This window comes from Saccoglossus kowalevskii, chromosome 2 (genome assembly GCF_978046115.1).
Source record: "Saccoglossus kowalevskii chromosome 2, keSacKowa6.1, whole genome shotgun sequence".
Lineage (NCBI taxonomy): Eukaryota > Metazoa > Hemichordata > Enteropneusta > Harrimaniidae > Saccoglossus > Saccoglossus kowalevskii.
Genome location: NC_140642.1, coordinates 22,427,306 through 22,439,299, shown reverse-complemented (window position 1 = coordinate 22,439,299; position 11,994 = coordinate 22,427,306). Strand labels below are relative to the sequence as shown.

The window sequence follows — 11,994 nt, the reverse complement described above, 5'->3', positions numbered from 1 at the left end:
TAACGGCCAGTCTTTATTTTGTGTATCTGTTGAACACCGTTAGCGGCATTCGGTTGCATCAACGTTTGGAAAATGAAATATGAAATCCGCTGTTGCTCGAATGTAAAATTGTGAGAATAGTGAGACGAATGGGATCGTGGGAATCATCTGCATGTAGGTCACTCAAAATGCTTTGCGTTCTCTTGAACGCTATTGGCTGACTTTACTACCAGCATCTTGTGGTTAATAGAAGTTGCATTCTGCAAGCACTTAGTTATGCGACCTTGAACTAGTTAGAATAAAACTCTGTATTTCAAATTATGTAACAGCCGTCAATAACATTTTTGAAACGCAGAGATTTGATAATGTGCTATTGCATTTGTTTTCAAAATACGATTATAGAAATGCCAGCATGACGTAATGGCCGGATAGCTCAGTTGGTTAGAGCGCGATGCTAATAACGCTGAGGTCGTGGGTTCGATCCCCATATCGGCCAGTCTTTATTTTGTGTGTCTGTTGAACACCATTGGCGGCATTTGATTGCATCAACGTTTGGATATTGAAATTAAAAATACGCTGTTGCTCGAGTGTAAAATTGTGAGAATGGTGCGACGAATGGCATCGTGGGAATCATCTGCATGTAGGTCACTCAAAATGCTTTGCGTACTCTTGAACGCTATTGGCTGATTCTACTACCAGCATCTTGTGGGTAATAGACGTTGCATTCTGCAAGCACTTAGTTATGCGACCTTGAAATAGTTAGAATAAAACAGCGAATTTCAAATTACGAAATATCAGCCTTCAATAACCACTTCGAACGACACAGATTTAATAATGTGCTATCGTATTTGTTTTCAAAACACGATTACCGAAATTTTAACATGTCGTAATGGCCGGTTAGCTCAGTTGGTTAGAGCGCGGTGCTAATAACGCTGAGGTCGTGGGTTCGATCTCCATATCGGCCAGTCTTTATTTTGTGTGTCTGTTGAACACCAATGGCGGCATTTGATTGCATCAGCGTTTAGAAAATGAAATTTGAAATCCGATGTTGCTCGAATGTAAAATTGTGAGAATAGTGCGACGAATGGCATCGTGGGAATCATCTGCATGTAGGTCACTCAAAATGCTTTGCGTACTCTTGAACGCTATTGGCTGATTCTACTACGGCATCTTGTGGGTAATAGACGTTGCATTCTGCAAGCACTTAGTTATGCGTCCTTAAACTAGTTAAAATAATACAGCGAATTTCAAATTACGAAATATCAGCCTTCAATAACCACTTCGAACGACACAGAATTAATAATGTGCTATCGTATTTGTTTTCAAAACACGATTACCGAAATTTTAACATGTCGTAATGGCCGGTTAGCTCAGTTGGTTAGAGCGCGGTGCTAATAACGCTGAGGTCAGTCTTTATTTTGTGTGTCTGTTGAACACCAATGGCGGCATTTGATTGCATCAGCGTTTAGAAAATGAAATTTGAAATCCGATGTTGCTCGAATGTAAAATTGTGAGAATAGTGCGACGAATGGCATCATGGGAATCATCTGCATGTAGGTCACTCAAAATGCTTTGCGTTCTCTTGAACGCTATTGGCTGACTTTACTCCCAGCATTTTGTGGTTAACAGAAGTTGCATTCTGCAAGCACTTAGTTATGTGACCTTGAACTAGTTAGGATAAAACTCTGTATTTCAAATTATGTAACAACAGCCGTCAATAACTAGTTTGAAACGCAGAGATTTGATAATGTGCTATTGCAGTTGTTTTCATAATACGACGATCGAAATTCTAGCATGACGTAATGGCCGGTTACCTCAGTTGGTTATAGCGCTGTGCTAATAACGCTAAGGTCGTGGATTCGATCCCCATAACGGCCAGTCTTTATTTTGTGTATCTGTTGAACACCGTTAGCGGCATTCGGTTGCATCAACGTTTGGAAAATTAAATATGAAATCCGCTGTTGCTCGAATGTAAAATTGTGAGAATAGTGAGACGAATGGGATCGTGGGAATCATCTGCATGTAGGTCACTCAAAATGCTTTGCGTTCTCTTGAACGCTATTGGCTGACTTTACTACCAGCATCTTGTGGTTAATAGAAGTTGCATTCTGCAAGCACTTAGTTATGCGACCTTGAACTAGTTAGAATAAAACTCTGTATTTCAAATTATGTAACAGCCGTCAATAACATTTTTGAAACGCAGAGATTTGATAATGTGCTATTGCATTTGTTTTCAAAATACGATTATAGAAATGCCAGCATGACGTAATGGCCGGTTAGCTCAGTTGGTTAGAGCGCGATGCTAATAACGCTGAGGTCGTGGGTTCGATCCCCATATCGGCCAGTCTTTATTTTGTGTGTCTGTTGAACACCATTGGCGGCATTTGATTGCATCAACGTTTGGATATTGAAATTAAAAATACGCTGTTGCTCGAGTGTAAAATTGTGAGAATGGTGCGACGAATGGCATCGTGGGAATCATCTGCATGTAGGTCACTCAAAATGCTTTGCGTACTCTTGAACGCTATTGGCTGATTCTACTACCAGCATCTTGTGGATAATAGACGTTGCATTCTGCAAGCACTTAGTTATGCGACCTTGAAACAGTTAGAATAAAACTCTGTATTTCAAATTATGTAACAGCCGTCAATAACATTTTTGAAACGCAGAGATTTGATAATGTGCTATTGCATTTGTTTTCAAAATACGATTATAGAAATGCCAGCATGACGTAATGGCCGGTTAGCTCAGTTGGTTAGAGCGCGATGCTAATAACGCTGAGGTCGTGGGTTCGATCCCCATATCGGCCAGTCTTTATTTTGTGTGTCTGTTGAACACCATTGGCGGCATTTGATTGCATCAACGTTTGGATATTGAAATTAAAGATACGCTGTTGCTCGAGTGTAAAATTGTGAGAATGGTGCGACGAATGGCATCGTGGGAATCATCTGCATGTAGGTCACTCAAAATGCTTTGCGTACTCTTGAACGCTTTTGGCTGATTCTACTACCAGCATCTTGTGGATAAGAGACGTTGCATTCTGCAAGCACTTAGTTATGCGACCTTGAAATAGTTAGAATAAAACAGCGAATTTCAAATTACGAAATATCAGCCTTCAATAACCACTTCGAACGACACAGATTTAATAATGTGCTATCGTATTTGTTTTCAAAACACGATTACCGAAATTTTAACATGTCGTAATGGCCGGTTAGCTCAGTTGGTTAGAGCGCGGTGCTAATAACGCTGAGGTCGTGGGTTCGATCCCCATATCGGCCAGTCTTTATTTTGTGTGTCTGTTGAACACCAATGGCGGCATTTGATTGCATCAGCGTTTAGAAAATAAAATTTGAAATCCGATGTTGCTCGAATGTAAAATTGTGAGAATAGTGCGACGAATGGCATCATGGGAATCATCTGCATGTAGGTCACTCAAAATGCTTTGCGTTCTCTTGAACGCTATTGGCTGACTTTACTCCCAGCATTTTGTGGTTAACAGACGTTGCATTCTGCAAGCACTTAGTTATGCGACCTTAAAATAGTTAGAATAAAACTCTGTATTTCAAATTATGTAACAACAGTCGTCAATAACCTTTTTGAAACGCACAGATTTAATAATGTGCTATCGTATTTGTTTTCAAAACACGATTACCGAAATGTTAGCATGTCGTAATGGCCGGTTAGCTCAGTTGGTTAGAGCGCGGTGCTAATAACGCTGAGGTCGTGGGTTCGATCCCCATATCGGCCAGTCTTTATTTTGTGTGTCTGTTGAACACCATTGGCGGCATTTGATTGCATCAACGTTTGGATATTGAAATTAAAAATACGCTGTTGCTCGAGTGTAAAATTGTGAGAATGGTGCGACGAATGGCATCGTGGGAATCATCTGCATGTAGGTCACTCAAAATGCTTTGCGTACTCTTGAACGCTATTGGCTGATTCTACTACCAGCATCTTGTGGGTAATAGACGTTGCATTCTGCAAGCACTTAGTTATGCGACCTTGAAATAGTTAGAATAAAACAGCGAATTTCAAATTACGAAATATCAGCCTTCAATAACCACTTCGAACGACACAGATTTAATAATGTGCTATCGTATTTGTTTTCAAAACACGATTACCGAAATTTTAACATGTCGTAATGGCCGGTTAGCTCAGTTGGTTAGAGCGCGGTGCTAATAACGCTGAGGTCGTGGGTTCGATCCCCATATCGGCCAGTCTTTATTTTGTGTGTCTGTTGAACACCAATGGCGGCATTTGATTGCATCAGCGTTTAGAAAATGAAATTTGAAATCCGATGTTGCTCGAATGTAAAATTGTGAGAATAGTGCGACGAATGGCATCATGGGAATCATCTGCATGTAGGTCACTCAAAATGCTTTGCGTTCTCTTGAACGCTATTGGCTGACTTTACTCCCAGCATTTTGTGGTTAACAGACGTTGCATTCTGCAAGCACTTAGTTATGCGACCTTAAAATAGTTAGAATAAAACTCTGTATTTCAAATTATGTAACAACAGTCGTCAATAACCTTTTTGAAACGCACAGATTTAATAATGTGCTATCGTATTTGTTTTCAAAACACGATTACCGAAATGTTAGCATGTCGTAATGGCCGGTTAGCTCAGTTGGTTAGAGCGCGGTGCTAATAACGCTGAGGTCGTGGGTTCGATCCCCATATCGGCCAGTCTTTATTTTGTGTGTCTGTTGAACACCATTGGCGGCATTTGATTGCATCAACGTTTGGATATTGAAATTAAAAATACGCTGTTGCTCGAGTGTAAAATTGTGAGAATGGTGCGACGAATGGCATCGTGGGAATCATCTGCATGTAGGTCACTGAAAATGCTTTGCGTACTCTTGAACGCTATTGGCTGATTCTACTACCAGCATCTTGTGGATAATAGACGTTGCATTCTGCAAGCACTTAGTTATGCGACCTTGAAATAGTTAGAATAAAACAGCGAATTTCAAATTACGAAATATCAGCCTTCAATAACCACTTCGAACGACACAGATTTAATAATGTGCTATCGTATTTGTTTTCAAAACACGATTACCGAAATTTTAACATGTCGTAATGGCCGGTTAGCTCAGTTGGTTAGAGCGCCGTGCTAATAACGCTGAGGTCGTGGGTTCGATCCCCATATCGGCCAGTCTTTATTTTGTGTGTCTGTTGAACACCATTGGCGGCATTTGATTGCATCAACGTTTGGATATTGAAATTTAAAATACGCTGTTGCTCGAGTGTAAAATTGTGAGAATGGTGCGACGAATGGCATCGTGGGAATCATCTGCATGTAGGTCACTCAAAATGCTTTGCGTACTCTTGAACGCTATTGGCTGATTCTACTACCAGCATCTTGTGGGTAATAGACGTTGCATTCTGCAAGCACTTAGTTATGCGTCCTTAAACTAGTTAAAATAGTACAGCGAATTTCAAATTACGAAATATCAGCCTTCAATAACCACTTCGAACGACACAGATTTAATAATGTGCTATCGTATTTGTTTTCAAAACACGATTACCGAAATTTTGGCATGTCGTAATGGCCGGTTAGCTCAGTTGGTTAGAGCGCGGTGCTAATAATGCTGAGGTCGTGGGTTCGATCCCCATATCGGCCAGTCTTTATTTTGTGTGTCTGTTGAACACCATTGGCGGCATTTGATTGCATCAACGTTTAGAAAATGAAATTTGAAATCCGATGTTGCTCGAATGTAAAATTGGCATCATGGGAATCATCTGCATGTTGGTCACTCAAAATGCTTTGCGTTCTCTTGAACGCTATTGGCTGACTTTACTACCAGCATCTTGTGGTCAATAGAAGTTGCATTCTGCAAGCACTTAGTTATGTGACCTTGAACTAGTTAGAATAAAACTCTGTATTTCAAATTATGTAACAACAGCCGTCAATAACTAGTTTGAAACGCAGAGATTTGATAATGTGCTATTGCAGTTGTTTTCATAATACGACGATCGAAATTCTAGCATGACGTAATGGCCGGTTACCTCAGTTGGTTAGAGCGCGGTGCTAATAACGCTAAGGTCGTGGGTTCGATTCCCATATTGGCCAGTCTTCATTTTGTGTCTGTTGAACACCATTGGCGGCATTTGGTTGCATCAACGTTTGGATATTGAAGTTCGCTGTTGCTCGAGTGTAAAATTGTGAGAATAGTGCGACGAATGGCATTGTGGGAATCATCTGCATGTAGGTCACTCAAAATGCTTTGCGTACTCTTGAACGCTATTGGCTTATTTTACTACCAGCATCTTGTGGGTAATAGACGTTGCATTCTGCAAGCACTTAGTTATGCGACCTTAAAATAGTTAGAATAAAACTCTGTATTTCAAATTATGTAACAACAGTCGTCAATAACCTTTTTGAAACGCAGAGATTTGATAATGTGCTATTGCATTTGTTTTCAAAATACGATTACCGAAACTTTAGCATGTCGTAATGGCCGGTTGGCTCAGTTGGTTATATCGCGGTGCTAATAACGCTGAGGTCGTGGGTTCGATCCCCATATCGGCCAGTCTTTATTTTGTGTGTCTGTTGAGCACCATTGGCGGCATTTGATTGCATCAACGTTTAGAAAATGAAATTTGAAATACGATGTTGCTCGAATGTAAAATTGTGAGAATAGTGCGACGAATGACATCGTGGGAATCATCTGCATGTAGGTCACTCATAATGCTTTGCGTTCTCTTGAACGCTATTGGCTTATTTTACTACCAGCATCTTGTGGGTAACAGACGTTGCATTCTGCAAGCACTTAGTTATGCGTCCTTAAACTAGTTAATATAATACAGCGAATTTCAAATTACAAAATATCAGCCTTCAATAACCACTTCGAACGACACAGATTTAATAATGTGCTATCGTATTTGTTTTCAAAACACGATTACCAAAATTTTAACATGTCGTAATGGCCGGTTAGCTCAGTTGGTTAGAGCGTGGTGCTAATAACGCTGAGGTCGTGGGTTCGATCCCCATATCGGCCAGTCTTTATTTTGTGTGTCTGTTGAACACCAATGGCGGCATTTGATTGCATCAACGTTTAGAAAATGAAATTTGAAATCCGATGTTGCTCGAATGTAAAATTGTGAGAATAGTGCGACGAATGGCATCATGGGAATCATCTGCATGTAGGTCACTCAAAATGCTTTGCGTTCTCTTGAACGCTATTGGCTGACTTTACTCCCAGCATTTTGTGGTTAACAGAAGTTGCATTCTGCAAGCACTTAGTTATGTGATCTTGAACTAGTTAGGATAAAACTCTGTATTTCAAATTATGCAACAACAGCCGTCAATAACTAGTTTGAAACGCAGAGATTTGATAATGTGCTATTGCAGTTGTTTTCATAATACGACGATCGAAATTCTAGCATGACGTAATGGCCGGTTACCTCAGTTGGTTATAGCGCGGTGCTAATAACGCTAAGGTCGTGGGTTCGATTCCCATATTGGCCAGTCTTTATTTTGTGTGTCTGTTGAACACCATTGGCGGCATTTGGTTGCATCAACGTTTGGATATTGAAGTCCGCTGTTGCTCGAGTGTAAAATTGTGAGAATAGTGCGACGAATGACATCATGGGAATCATCTGCATGTAGGTCACTCATAATGCTTTGCGTTCTCTTGAACGCTATTGGCTTATTTTACTACCAGCATCTTGTGGGTAACAGACGTTGCATTCTGCAAGCACTTAGTTATGCGTCCGTAAACTAGTTAATATAATACAGCGAATTTCAAATTACAAAATATCAGCCTTCAATAACCACTTCTAACGACACAGATTTAATAATGTGCTATCGTATTTGTTTTCAAAACACGATTACCGAAATTTTAGCATGTCGTAATGGCCGGTTAGCTCAGTTGGTTAGAGCGCGGTGCTAATAACGCTGAGGTCGTGGGTTCGATCCCCATATCGGCCAGTCTTTATTTTGTGTGTCTGTTGAACACCATTGGCGGCATTTGATTGCATAAACGTTTGGATATTGAAATTTAAAATACGCTGTTGCTCGAGTGTAAAATTGTGAGAATGGTGCGACGAATGGCATCATGGGAATCATCTGCATGCAGATCACTCAAAATGCTTTGCGTTCTCTTGAACGCTATTGGCTTATTTCACTACCAGCATTTTGTGGTTAATAGAAGTTGCATTCTGCAAGCACTTAGTTATGCGTCCTTAAACTAGTTAATATAATACAGCGAATTTCAAATTACGAAATATCAACCTTCAATAACCACTTCGAACGACACAGATTTAATAATGTGCTATCGTATTTGTTTTCAAAACACGATTACCGAAATTTTAGCATGTCGTAATGGCCGGTTAGCTCAGTTGGTTAGAGCGCGGTGCTAATAACGCTGAGGTCGTGGGTTCGATCCCCATATCGGCCAGACTTTATTTTGTGTGTCTGTTGAATACCATTGGCGGCATCGGTTGCATCAACGTTTAGAAAATGAAATTTGAAATCCGATGTTGCTCGAATGTAAAATTGTGAGAATAGTGCGACGAACGGCATCATGGGAATCATCTGCATGTAGGTCACTCAAAATGCTTTGCGTACTCTTGAACGCTATTGGCTGATTCTACTACCAGCATCTTGTGGGTAATAGAAGTTGCATTCTGCAAGCACTTAGTTATGCGACCTTGAAATAGTTAGAATAAAACAGCGAATTTCAAATTACGAAACAACAGCCTTCAATAACCACTTCGAACGACACAGATTTAATAATGTGCTATCGTATTTGTTTTCAAAACACGATTACGGAAATTTTAGCATGTCGTAATGGCCGGTTAGCTCACTTGGTTAGAGCGCGGTGCTAATAACGCTGAGGTCGTGGGTTCGATCCCCATATCGGCCAGTCTTTATTTTGTGTGTCTGTTGAACACCATTGGCGGCATTTGATTGCATAAACGTTTGGATATTGAAATTTAAAATACGCTGTTGCTCGAGTGTAAAATTGTGAGAATGGTGCGACGAATGGCATCGTGGGAATCATCTGCATGTAGGTCACTCAAAATGCTTTGCGTACTCTTGAACGCTATTGGCTGATTCTACTACCAGCATCTTGTGGGTAATAGACGTTGCATTCTGCAAGCACTTAGTTATGCGTCCTTAAACTAGTTAAAATAATACAGCGAATTTCAAATTACGAAATATCAGCCTTCAATAACCACTTCGAACGACACATATTTAATAATGTGCTATCGTATTTGTTTTCAAAACACGATTACCGAAATGTTAGCATGTCGTAATGGCCGGTTAGCTCAGTTGGTTAGAGCGCGGTGCTAATAACGCTGAGGTCGTGGGTTCGATCCCCATATCGGCCAGTCTTTATTTTGTGTGTCTGTTGAACACCATTGGCGGCATTTGATTGCATCAACGTTTGGATATTGAAATTAAAAATACGCTGTTGCTCGAGTGTAAAATTGTGAGAATGGTGCGACGAATGGCATCGTGGGAATCATCTGCATGTAGGTCACTCAAAATGCTTTGCGTACTCTTGAACGCTATTGGCTGATTCTACTACCAACATCTTGTGGTTAACAGAAGTTGCATTCTGCAAGCACTTAGTTATGTGACCTTGAACTAGTTAGGATAAAACTCTGTATTTCAAATTATGTAACAACAGCCGTCAATAACTAGTTTGAAACGCAGAGATTTGATAATGTGCTATTGCAGTTGTTTTCATAATACGACGATCGAAATTCTAGCATGACGTAATGGCCGGTTACCTCAGTTGGTTATAGCGCGGTGCTAATAATGCTGAGGTCGTAGGTTCGATTCCCATATTGGCCAGTCTTTATTTTGTGTGTCTGTTGAACACCATTGGCGGCATTTGGTTGCATCAACGTTTGGATATTTAAGTCCGCTGTTGCTTGAGTGTAAAATTGTGAGAATAGTGCGACGAATGACATCGTGGGAATCATCTGCATGTAGGTCACTCATAATGCTTTGCGTTCTCTTGAACGCTATTGGCTTATTTTACTACCAGCATCTTGTGGGTAACAGACGTTGCATTCTGCAAGCACTTAGTTATGCGTCCGTAAACTAGTTAATATAATACAGCGAATTTCAAATTACAAAATATCAGCCTTCAATAACCACTTCGAACGACACAGATTTAATAATGTGCTATCGTATTTGTTTTCAAAACACGATTACCGAAATTTTAGCATGTCGTAATGGCCGGTTAGCTCAGTTGGTTAGAGCGCGGTGCTAATAACGCTGAGGTCGTGGGTTCGATCCCCATATCGGCCAGACTTTATTTTGTGTGTCTGTTGAACACCATTGGCGGCATCGGTTGCATCAACGTTTAGAAAATGAAATTTGAAATCCGATGTTGCTCGAATGTAAAATTGTGAGAATAGTGCGACGAATGGCATCATGGGAATCATCTGCATGTAGGTCACTCAAAATGCTTTGCGTACTCTTGAACGCTATTGGCTGATTCTACTACCAGCATCTTGTGGGTAATAGAAGTTGCATTCTGCAAGCACTTAGTTATGCGACCTTGAAATAGTTAGAATAAAACAGCGAATTGCAAATTACGAAACAACAGCCTTCAATAACCACTTCGAACGACACAGATTTAATAATGTGCTATCGTATTTGTTTTCAAAACACGATTACCGAAATTTTAGCATGTCGTAATGGCCGGTTAGCTCAGTTGGTCAGAGCGCGGTGTTAATAACTCTGAGGTCGTGGGTTCGATCCCCATATCGGCCAGTCTTTATTTTGTGTGTCTGCTGAACACCATTGGCGGCATTTGATTGCATCAACGTTTAGAAAATGAAATTTGAAATCCGATGTTGCTCGAATGTAAAATTGTGAGAATAGTGCGACGAATGGCATTGTGGGAATCATCTGCATGTAGGTCACTCAAAATGGTTTGCGTTCTCTTGAACGCTATTGGCTTATTTTACTACCAGCATCTTGTGGGTAATAGACGTTGCATTCTGCAAGCACTTAGTTATGCGACCTTAAAATAGTTAGAATAAAACTCTGTATTTCAAATTATGTAACAACAGTCGTCAATAACCTTTTTGAAACGCAGAGATTTGATAATGTGCTATTGCATTTGTTTTCAAAATACGATTATAGAAATTCTAGCATGACGTAATGGCCGGTTAGCTCAGTTGGTTAGAGCGCGGTGCTAATAACGCTGAGGTCGTGGGTTCGATCCCCATAGCGGCCAGACTTTATTTTGTGTGTCGGTTGAACACCATTGGCGGCATCGGTTGCATCAACGTTTAGAAAATGAAATTTGAAATCCGATGTTGCTCGAATGTAAAATTGTGAGAATAGTGCGAAGAATGGCATCATGGGAATTATCTGCATGTAGGTCACTCAAAATGCTTTGCGTTCTCTTGAACGCTATTGGCTGACTTTACTCCCAGCATTTTGTGGTTAATAGAAGTTGCATTCTGCAATCACTTAGTTATGCGACCTTGAAATAGTTAGAATAAAACAGCGAATTTCAAATTACGAAACAACAGCCTTCAATAACCACTTCCAAACGCACAGATTTTATAATGTGCTATTGTATTTGTTTTCAAAACACGATTACCGAAATGTTAGCATGTCGTAATGGCCGGTTAGCTCAGTTGGTTAGAGCGCGGTGCTAATAACGCTAAGGTCGTGGGTTCGATCCCCATAGCGGCCAGACTTTATTTTGTGTGTCTGTTGAACACCATTGGCGGCATTTGGTTGCACCAACGTTTGGATATTTAAGTCCGCTGTTGCTCGAGTGTAAAATTGTGAGAATAGTGCGACGAATGACATCGTGGGAATCAACTGCATGTAGGTCACTCATAATGCTTTGCGTTCTCTTGAATGCTATTGGCTTATTTTACTACCAGCATCTTGTGGGTAACAGACGTTGCATTCTGCAAGCACTTAGTTGTGCGTCCTTAAACTAGTTAATATAATACAGCGAATTTCAATTTACAAAATATCAGCCTTCAATAACCACTTCGAACGACACAGATTTAATAATGTGCTAT

General features: G+C 40.3%; 15 non-coding genes across 15 annotated transcripts; all 15 read left to right on the top strand.

The window, feature by feature from the left end:
* The first annotated feature begins 870 nt into the window (after positions 1-870).
* TRNAI-AAU (transfer RNA isoleucine (anticodon AAU)) lies at positions 871-944 on the top strand. Its single transcript has one exon. It is a non-coding gene; the product is annotated as a tRNA-Ile (tRNA).
* Positions 945-2,249: 1,305 nt separating this feature from the next.
* TRNAI-AAU (transfer RNA isoleucine (anticodon AAU)) lies at positions 2,250-2,323 on the top strand. The gene has a single exon. It is a non-coding gene; the product is annotated as a tRNA-Ile (tRNA).
* A 392-nt stretch (positions 2,324-2,715) lies between these two features.
* Positions 2,716-2,789, top strand: TRNAI-AAU (transfer RNA isoleucine (anticodon AAU)). Its single transcript has one exon. It is a non-coding gene; the product is annotated as a tRNA-Ile (tRNA).
* A 395-nt stretch (positions 2,790-3,184) lies between these two features.
* Positions 3,185-3,258, top strand: TRNAI-AAU (transfer RNA isoleucine (anticodon AAU)). The gene has a single exon. It is a non-coding gene; the product is annotated as a tRNA-Ile (tRNA).
* A 395-nt stretch (positions 3,259-3,653) lies between these two features.
* Positions 3,654-3,727, top strand: TRNAI-AAU (transfer RNA isoleucine (anticodon AAU)). Its single transcript has one exon. It is a non-coding gene; the product is annotated as a tRNA-Ile (tRNA).
* A 395-nt stretch (positions 3,728-4,122) lies between these two features.
* On the top strand, positions 4,123-4,196 carry TRNAI-AAU (transfer RNA isoleucine (anticodon AAU)). The gene has a single exon. It is a non-coding gene; the product is annotated as a tRNA-Ile (tRNA).
* Positions 4,197-4,591: 395 nt separating this feature from the next.
* On the top strand, positions 4,592-4,665 carry TRNAI-AAU (transfer RNA isoleucine (anticodon AAU)). Its single transcript has one exon. It is a non-coding gene; the product is annotated as a tRNA-Ile (tRNA).
* Positions 4,666-5,060: 395 nt separating this feature from the next.
* TRNAI-AAU (transfer RNA isoleucine (anticodon AAU)) lies at positions 5,061-5,134 on the top strand. Its single transcript has one exon. It is a non-coding gene; the product is annotated as a tRNA-Ile (tRNA).
* A 395-nt stretch (positions 5,135-5,529) lies between these two features.
* On the top strand, positions 5,530-5,603 carry TRNAI-AAU (transfer RNA isoleucine (anticodon AAU)). Its single transcript has one exon. It is a non-coding gene; the product is annotated as a tRNA-Ile (tRNA).
* Positions 5,604-6,907: 1,304 nt separating this feature from the next.
* On the top strand, positions 6,908-6,981 carry TRNAI-AAU (transfer RNA isoleucine (anticodon AAU)). The gene has a single exon. It is a non-coding gene; the product is annotated as a tRNA-Ile (tRNA).
* An 857-nt stretch (positions 6,982-7,838) lies between these two features.
* On the top strand, positions 7,839-7,912 carry TRNAI-AAU (transfer RNA isoleucine (anticodon AAU)). The gene has a single exon. It is a non-coding gene; the product is annotated as a tRNA-Ile (tRNA).
* Positions 7,913-8,307: 395 nt separating this feature from the next.
* Positions 8,308-8,381, top strand: TRNAI-AAU (transfer RNA isoleucine (anticodon AAU)). The gene has a single exon. It is a non-coding gene; the product is annotated as a tRNA-Ile (tRNA).
* An 863-nt stretch (positions 8,382-9,244) lies between these two features.
* TRNAI-AAU (transfer RNA isoleucine (anticodon AAU)) lies at positions 9,245-9,318 on the top strand. The gene has a single exon. It is a non-coding gene; the product is annotated as a tRNA-Ile (tRNA).
* Positions 9,319-10,175: 857 nt separating this feature from the next.
* Positions 10,176-10,249, top strand: TRNAI-AAU (transfer RNA asparagine (anticodon AUU)). The gene has a single exon. It is a non-coding gene; the product is annotated as a tRNA-Ile (tRNA).
* Positions 10,250-11,112: 863 nt separating this feature from the next.
* On the top strand, positions 11,113-11,186 carry TRNAI-AAU (transfer RNA isoleucine (anticodon AAU)). Its single transcript has one exon. It is a non-coding gene; the product is annotated as a tRNA-Ile (tRNA).
* The last annotated feature ends 808 nt before the right edge of the window (positions 11,187-11,994 follow it).